This window comes from Petaurus breviceps, unplaced genomic scaffold (assembly GCF_028583685.1).
Source record: "Petaurus breviceps papuanus isolate PSGF00001 unplaced genomic scaffold, PetGlider_PUasm1.0 188, whole genome shotgun sequence".
Classification (NCBI taxonomy): domain Eukaryota; kingdom Metazoa; phylum Chordata; class Mammalia; order Diprotodontia; family Petauridae; genus Petaurus; species Petaurus breviceps.
In genome coordinates this window covers 12,309,016-12,318,268 of record NW_027185804.1, presented here as the reverse complement: position 1 = coordinate 12,318,268, position 9,253 = coordinate 12,309,016, and the positions used below count along the sequence as shown (strand labels likewise).

Sequence of the window (9,253 nt, the reverse complement as noted above, 5' to 3'; positions counted from 1 at the left end):
GAGAGAGAGAGAGAGAGAGAGAGAGAGAGAGAGAGAGAGAGAGAATGAGAATGAAAATATATGTGTGTGTGTGTATTCAATTCCTCATTAAACCAATTCAGGTAAAGTTTAATCATTGCTTGCTTCCTCCACTCCCTGCAATGTTCACTTCTACTCTAAAAGGTCTTTCTTGCATGAGATAATTTTCTCTATTCTTCCATTCACTTCCCTTTTCTCCCTGTGCGTCCCTCTTCCTTGCCTCTCCATTTTTTTTGAGATTATCCCAACATAATCAACTAATACTACTATCCTCCACCTACATAGATTCCTTTTCACTTTCATAATAATGATAAAATTCTTAGGAGTTACGTGTATTATCTTCCCATATCAGAATGTAAATATTTTAACCTTTTTGAGTCCCTTATGGGTTTTTTATGTTTATCTTTTTGCTTCTCTTGAGTCTTATTTTTGAAAGTTAGAATTTTTTTTGTTCATCTCTAGTCTTTTTATAAGGGAGTCCTTGAAAGTCCTCTATTCCTTTAAATGTTTATTTTTTCCCTTGAAGGATTATGTAAACTCAGCTTTGCTGAATATGATATTCTTAATTATAATCCTAGGTCCTTTGCCTTCTGGAGTACCATATTCCAAGTCCTCTCCTTCTTTTCTGAGTTGACTGCTAAAATCTCCTGTGATCCTGACTGTGAATCCATGGTACTTGAATGACTTATTTTTGTCTACTTGTAGCATTTTCTCTTTCACTTGGGAAATCTGGAATTTTGCTATAATATTCCTGGGAGTTTTCATTTTAGAATCTCAGGACATAATTGATAATTTCTTTCTATTTCACCCTCTAGTTCTAGTGTATTGTGCTAGTTTTCCTTGATAATTTCTAGGCTTTTATTTTATCATGACTTTCATGTAATCCATTAAATCTTAAATTATCTCTACTCAATCTATTTTCCAGGTCAGTTTTTCTTTCAGTAAAATATTTCACATTTTCTTCTATTTTTTTTTCATTTGTTTGGATCTGTTTAATAAGTCATTAGCTTCCATTTGCTCCAATCTAATTCTGAAGGAATTACTCTCTTCAGTGAGCTTTTGAGATTCTTTTTCCATCTGCCACATTCAACTTTTTAAGGCATTCTTCTCCTCATTGCCTTTTTGAGCCTCTTTTGCCATTTGAGTTAGTCTATTTTTTTTATCAAATGCTTTATTAACTTCTAGTTTATGCCATTCATTTCTGCAAGATTTTGAGTTACAAATTTTCTCCCCGTTTTTCCCTCTACCCCCTCTCTGAAGCCTCTACACACTCTGGCTAGCTGGTCACATACCCTAGGACCACCACCCTATTGGACCACAATTCAGATCCAAACAGGTTAAAGCAAGAGCAATTACCCCTCAGACTTGTTGCTTGTTCCCCCTACAGTCTGCAGGCCAGGAGCTGAAGCTGCCACATGGCAGTGGCTGCATGGCCGTGGTGCCTCAGTGGCTTCTCCCTCCAGGGGATAAAGGCTGACTACACTCTCAGACTACCAGATCCCAATGTCCACACTGCACTGACCTCTTGCTTTGTCCTTTGCATCTATGGGTTGGTAATTCTGGAAACCACCACAGCTGCTGGTGATCTGAAGTCCCTCCAGCTGGTGTCTGGTCAGGCTTCCCTGGGGCTAAGACCTTTCCTTCATGCGGGGCTGGGCTCAGCTCCCATAATGCTGCACTACCCACTTCCTGCCAGCCTGCCGGACTGTTCTCAGTGGGAGGTTAGCTTCTCTGTGTCATTTTGTGGGTTCTGTAGCTCCACAGTTTGTTCAGAGTCACATTTTACATGAATTGGAGGAAGTGGGAGCTGGAGCCCTGCTGTTTCTACTCCCTAGTCTATTTTTTAAGGTGTTATTTTCTTCAGTTAGGTTGTTGACTCTCATTTCATAATTTTCTTGCATCATTCTCATTTCTCCTCACAATTTTTACTCCACTTCTCTTCTTTGGTTTTCACAATCCTTCTTAAGCTCCTCTATGGTTTGTAACCAGCTCATATTTTTCTTAGAAGCTTTTGGTGTAGGAGTTCTGACTTTGTTGTCTTCCTTCAGTTCCATGCTTTGATCCTTTTTGTCCCCCAAATAGGAGTTTAATATTGGATTGCTCTGCTTGCTTTGCTTCCTTTGCTTGCTTGTATTCCTACTTAATTACTTGACTTTTGAGCTTTTTGCCACAGTAGGACTCTGCTTCCAGAGAGGGGAACTTTGTCCCAAATTGCTGGGGTTTTCTTGGCTGTTGGAGCTATTAGTTGGCTGCTCTCTCTGAAGCCTCCACACTCTCTGGTAAACTGGTCATGCATCCCAGGACCTCCACCCTAAAGAGCAATCCAGATCCAAGCAGGTTAAAGCAAGAGCAATTAGCCTTCAGACTGGTCTCTTGGTCCCCCTACAATCTGCAGGCTAGGAGCTCTGAAGCAACCATGCAGAGGCTGCCTCACTGCTCTCCCTCAGAGGGTAGAGGCTGGACTGCGCCCCCTAATCTCACAAAGTCCACACTGAACTCTCACCTTGTCTTTGGCATTCATTGGTTGATAATTCTGGAAACCACCACAGCTGCTGGTGCTCTACTCTCCCGAAGTACCTGCCACTGGGGGTGGTCATGGCCTCCTTGAAGCTAAAACCGTGGATTCATGTTTGGCTGGGCTTGGCTCCCAGCACATTGCAATGGACCCTTCCTGTCAACTTGCTGGGCTGTTTTCAGTGGGAGGTTTGTATTTCTCTGTCATTTTGTGGGTTCTGTGACTCTAAAGTTTGTTTAGAGTCATTTTTTATAGGTATTTGAGGTGGTTATGGAGGGAGCATATGTAGTTTTCCCCGCTTTTATGCTGCCATCTTGGCTCCACCCCCTTTTATCCCATTTCTTAATAGAAATAGAAACTAAGAATCAGGGATACTATTTACATGACCTTCCCTTGTTAACCTGACACTCTTGGTCACTTCCCTTCACCTTATTCTTTTGCTTCTATTTTCTTCCTTTCCTTTTGTCCTTTTTGGGAAGGCAGTAGTGGTTAAATGACTTGCTCAGGGTCACACAGCTAGTAATTATCTGAGGTTGGATTTGAACTCAGCTCATCCTGAATCTAGGGTGAGTGCTGAATTCACTGTGCCATTTATCTGCCCCTTGCCTTACCCTTATTCTCTTCTCCCTACCCTCATTTAGAACAAGTATTTAATTAACATAAATATTGTTTTATTTTTTTATTTTTTATTTTAAACAAGAAAACAACAAGATGTTTGACTTGAAGGGAAAACTATCTAGCATCAATTTCCTTGTAGTAATATTTCCCTACTGAGAGACAGAGATTGCCCTACATGTAACAGCTACATACACAAAAGTTATAAAATTGTCCTTGGTTTTACAATGATAAAAGAAAAACATTGAAATTATCCAATCAAACAAGGTATGCAAGGATTTTTTTGTGTTTTTATTTTTTGTTGTTAAACAGTGAGAGTAAAATAACTTACTGGAATATAAAGATAAAAGTTGAATGAACATGCCACTAATGGAGAAAAAGGATATTTTCACAGAACCAGTTTGTTTTTTTCCCTTCCCCATCTCCATTTGATGTTGATCAAAACATGCCATCGGCCATTTAGTTAAAAAAAATACACATTATGCCTGTGCACATACACCAGTTACTTTATGTACAATAAAGGAATGGGGAAGGGAATCAAAGAAGAGAGAAAACTATACTGCAGTAGTCAGGATGTGGATGGACCAAATCTTGGTTTTCTAATTGTGAATGGATTGTTCTCCTTGGGAGCACAGTTCTGGAGTAGAGTTGTGGATTCTCTTTTTAGTAAGTGCCTCCTGTCTGCTGCTGGAATACATCAATTGTGCCTTCATCATCCATTTCCAACTGTGCAGGTGTGTCTGTTTCATTGATTGGTTGCCCATCAAATTGGAATCTGATCTGCCTCATTGACAGACTCTGTCGTTCACAATAGGCTTTCATTAGTTTACTAAGTGGTGTGTGCCTCTTAATCTTAAATTGCACCACTGAACCATCTTGCCCTGCCACCTTCAAATTAATGTGGTCGTTGTTTTCAGTCTTGACTCCTTCCTTTGGCTTTTCTTTGGCCCTGGCGAGTCTGGGGGTCTCCTCAGCCACCGCTTTACAAAAGACACACCAGGATGGTCTCCTCTAAGGGAATGGAGGGAGAAGCAGCAGCGGCAGGAGGAGGAGGAGGAAGATGATGGTGGAGATGGTGAGGAAGAGGAGTAGAAGAAGGAGGAGGTGAAGGAAGAGGAGAAGGAGGAAGAGGAGGAGGAGGCGGAGGCAGCAGTAGAGTTACTGAGGGCACACGCACGTTCTGCATCAACACAAATGTTGATGGTCACTTATTTGAATCCTTCCTGACATTTTATGACCCTATTTGGGGTTTACTTAGCAGAGATACTAGAGTGGTTTGCTATTTCCTTTTCCAACTCATTTTACAGTTGAAGAAACTGAGGCAAATAGGATTAAATGCCTTGCCTAGGCTCACACAACTAGTAAGTTTCTGAGACCAGATTTAAATTTAGGAGGATGAGTTTTCCTGGCTCCAGACCTGGCACTGTATCCACTGTGCCACCTAACTGCCCCTAATTAACACCAACAGGAACCTATCAAGCCCCCTCTACTACAGGACCACAGACTACAGCTCTGTACTGAGGCAGCAATTTTAAACATGCACATCACAGTGAGTATGGACTGAGTGTATGAAGCCACTGGAAATCCATTCCCATTCCTCAAAAGACAACTTTTACTAGTCAAACAACAAAAAGAACTTCACGTTATATTAGGTCCATCAAATGTATGCACATTTCCAGTTCCCAAAAATCCTGTGCAGAAATAACACTTTGTTCCAGCCAACCAGGGAAATCGTAAAAGGAAAGAGAACTTGTTGTCCACTGTAGGTGCCCAGTGCTAACATATATCTTTAGGACAGGGGCCTTTTTGGAGGGAAGAATCATTTTCCTCCCCTTACCTTATACCATAGGGTCACAGATTGATAGGTACATGACACCTTAGAAATTAGAGATTTATAGGTTTAAAGGGACCCCAGAGTCTGTCAAGTGCAAGACTTTCTTCTTACATATGAGGAAACTAAGGCACAAGAGGTTTGATGACTTGCCCAAAGCTGAAGAAGTAACAAGCACCAAAGGCAGGATTTGAACTCTGATCCTCTCACTCTAAAGTCACTTCTTATTTTACTATACCAACTGCCTTTCTACCCATTTTCAGGCTGTGAAGTTTCAGTTCAATATGGTCAACATAATTTCCTTGCTTTACTTTTCTTTTATTCTTATATTAAGGTTTTAGTTGTATAATATTTAGGTGTTTTCTGGGCCGTAACCAGTTGTCTTGACTTTTGTCTTATCACTGGGCTCTGATGACTGTCCCTGCCTCACTTAAATCCAATTCACGCACAAGTCTAGACATCACCGTCCTGATTTTGTTGGTGGTCTTAGAGAACAAAGGATGAACAGTACCAATTTAGTTGCTCCCCCTTTTCCCCAGTTCTCCCTGGAGGGAGATCATAAGGATACTGGCTGGACTCTGGAGCAAAGAGCTGTATTACTCTTTTTGCTGCAGGGATTGTCATTATAAATGGAGTCAGAGAGCAGACATTTTAAACGTCCACATTATGCTGAACTGCCTGTGACAGTGATAAGAAGCAGCGTCTTGGTGGATGTTAGTGGCTGGCCTGAGAGTCAGAAGGACCAGACCCGTGTTCAGATAGTGCTTCTCAGACATACTGACAGTGTGGCCATGGAAGAATCACAATTTCTTGGTGCCCCAAGCAACCTTTTAAAAATGAGCAAAACTTTTCAATCTGCATGAGTTTTCCTACAGAGGAAAACCTTATCCCAATGAAATCATGCGTCTAAATTAAAAAAAAAAAAAAGACAAATCCAGGAATTGGTAATGATATCCATTGTTAAGGGGCTTGATCTCTACCATGAATTAGGTTTATGTTTTGAATTTCACAGGGGCAGTTTCTTTCCTCTAATTATCAATTCCTTCCAAGGGCCTAGTGAGGCCCCTATATCTATACTCTCCTGCTAGCCCCATGATGAACAGAATGCACAGTGGATGCACCAGTCAGTACTGGGCAGTGCCCTTTCAGCTGTTTGACATAACTGCCATTGTTAGTGTGGGGTAGAGTGTCTCCTTGAGGCTGCTATTTCTGATCACTTGATTCTTGCTCATCCTCATCTGTTCTTTCCAACTCACAACTCAGCATGTTATCCCAGCATCTACAGGCTGACCCTCATGCTGGAACTCATTCCCTTCCAAAGCCACTCTCTTAGAAGAATCCCTGGCTTTTTTATGGTTCAACTGCAGGAGGCTTTTTTGGTCCTGACTTAGATAGTGTTGACACCCTCCTCAGATTAACCTATAATTCGTTATCATGTTTAGTATAGTGTATGGAGTTGGCATCAGTCAGAACAATTCCGGTTCGAGGCCTAACTTTGATTTATATAGTGGATGTGTGACTTTGGACAAATCAGTTAATTGCTCACTGCCTTAAAAAGCTATCTAAGATCATAAGAATCTCCAGATCTGGCTTGGTGGAAGAATTGTCCTCTCTGGGAATCGACTGTAATTAAAATATAGATTTGGTGAAGAAAGGTCCTGAAATAGAGTATACCCTCCGTAAGTAGTGGGGGGACAGTTTGGGTTTGGTTTTGCATTGCCAGTGCCTTATGTAATACCCTTTTACAGTAACTAGCTCATTTTAAACTGAGGGACAGTATAATGGCCTGTCAATTCCATATGCCACCCTTCCCCCCTAATCCCCAGATCCTTTTTGCTTTCAGGAATTTATTTTAGATGAAAAGTTAGGTTTTTACTCAAAATTACTCCATGCTCCAAGTAAGGAAAATTCTTAACATTTTAGAGAGAGATTTGAATTTCTGACTTTATAAACATTACATTTCTAGTTAATCCCTGCACTCTTGTAGTTGACGAAATATTTTTTTTAGTGAAGAAAAATTATATTTTTACAATCTGATGATAGATAGTCACTAGGAGACAAAGTTGGGGAAAGAGTACACATTTTCTTGGAACATCTCTTAGTTCTTGAGGAGGTAGGTGCACCTAATGACATCAGTTCATCGCTTCTTATCTGAGATATCTGTAAGCCCAGTAGCCCCCTGGAATATATCAGTCCTATCTTCTCTTTCTCCTTTCATTGGTTATCTCCTGGCTCTTGGTCTTCACACAGTCCTAGCTGCCTCTGTAACCTTGGTATCTCCCAAGTTCTATACAGATTCTCAGGATGTAATGCAGTAATGTCTTAAGTACCTTTGATAGATACAAGAAGGTACACAGGCCTTATTCACACTTCATTTTGTTTGTTTGAGGTAAGAAAGATTCTTATCTAACAAAGGTGTTCAGTGTTTTTCAATCATGTCTGACTCTTGGTGATCCCATTTGGGGTTTCCTTGGGAGAGAGATACTAGAGTGGTTTGCCATTTCCTTCTCCATTTCATTTTACAGATGAAGAAACTGAGGCAAACAGAGTTAAGTGACTTGCCCAAGGTCACACAGTTTGCATCTGAGGTTGAATTTGATCTCATGAAGATGAGTTTTCCTGACTTCAGGCCAGGCACACTATCCACTGACAAATATATTTATTTTTAATTGGGGTTTGGTAATCCATGAAGCCTCATTCTGATGCTGGCATAGTGCCTTCTGCTTGGTCGGCATTATATCTATCTATCTATCTATCTATCTATCTATCTATCTATCTATCTATCTATCTATCTATCTATATGTATATATATACACACCTATATATATATATGTTTATAACCCAATCAATATATATACCAATATCAAGTCCTTTCAACAACCCAATGCACATCAGATCAAGTGACTTAAATTATCCAACTAGACTTTGCCATTGGATTTGCAGTCTTTCTGCCAGTGGGTAATCATTTCCAGTCACTACCCACTTGCCTGTAATTGCAAATATATAATATTCCTCTTTATCAGTAACACTTCCCAAAGCAGCCCAACAGAGGAATCCATTTTGAGTGAAATTTCCCTGGTTTTCGCCCAGCTGTTCTCAGTCACATAATGACTAGATTTTATCCACAAACAGCCTCATTCAATCATACAGTAACCTAATGTTTATGAAGCTCCTACTAAGTGCCACATATTATGCTAAGCATTAAAAATATAGTGGCCCAAATGAAAAAAGTCCTTTTTCTTAGGGAGCCTACTCTGCAAGGATCTAGACATTGGTCTTCATTTGTCTAATTACCAGACATAATTACAGTTTCTTTGATGAGAAAAGCACCTCCTTAACTTTGTAGAGTGGGAGGACTATGGATATAGGCCAATGCATATATTGTCAGACTAGGTCAATATGTGGATTAGTTTTGTTGAATTGTTTTTTTTTCTCTTTTTTCCTTTTTATGATTTGTTTCAAGGGCTAGGACGGGGGTGGTAACTGTAGAAAAGAGGTGATGTAAAAAATAATGAATAAAACATTTTTTTAAAAAAATCTATAATAGGTTCTCAAGTTTATAAAAGAAATAGAATGGTGAAAGGAAGGGAGTATAAGCCCAGTTGGTTAGAGCATGGTGTTAATGAGGCCAAGACTGTTTGATCAGAGGGCAGAAAGATTGTATATAACTTTAAAGTTGGCTTTTTAACTGGAAACTCTCGCTTTTGGACAAAAGAAGGACAGATGGAGGACACTCAAATTGTGGTATAGGCTAAGATTGGGCCTCAATACAAAGTTGAAAAAGGATGTATTGATGAGAGAATATGGACCCGAGACCGATCAGCATCACTAATCTACCACAACTACAATGATCCCCTGTTTTTCAGTTTGGGTAGTGTCCAACTTTTTGTGACTCCATTAGGGTTTTTTTTTTTTGGAGTAAGTGCTGGAGTGGTTTGTTATTTCCTCCTCCAGCTCATTTTACAGATTAGGAAATTGAGGCAAATTGGGTTAATGTACTTGCCCAGGGACACAGAGCTAGTAAGTGTTTGAGGCCAGATTTGAGTTCAGGTCTTCCTTATTTCAGGCCCATTACCTTATCCAGTGCTACCTAGCTGCCCACAAATAATCCATAAAAAATATAATATTCAACAGTAACTATCCTTTCCTTCCTCTGACCCTCACTGGATAATCTCTGATAGTTTCTGTGACTCTGTTATATTGTTCTCGCGTACATATCCAAGGAATACAACAGAACTTGCTGTCGTTATCAGGTTGACCAGTGGCTGCCACAT

At 40.1% G+C, this 9,253-nt stretch overlaps 1 pseudogene; it reads right to left on the bottom strand.

The window, feature by feature from the left end:
- Positions 1 to 3,252: 3,252 nt before the first annotated feature.
- LOC138163673 (small ubiquitin-related modifier 2 pseudogene) lies at positions 3,253 to 9,253 on the bottom strand (annotated as a pseudogene).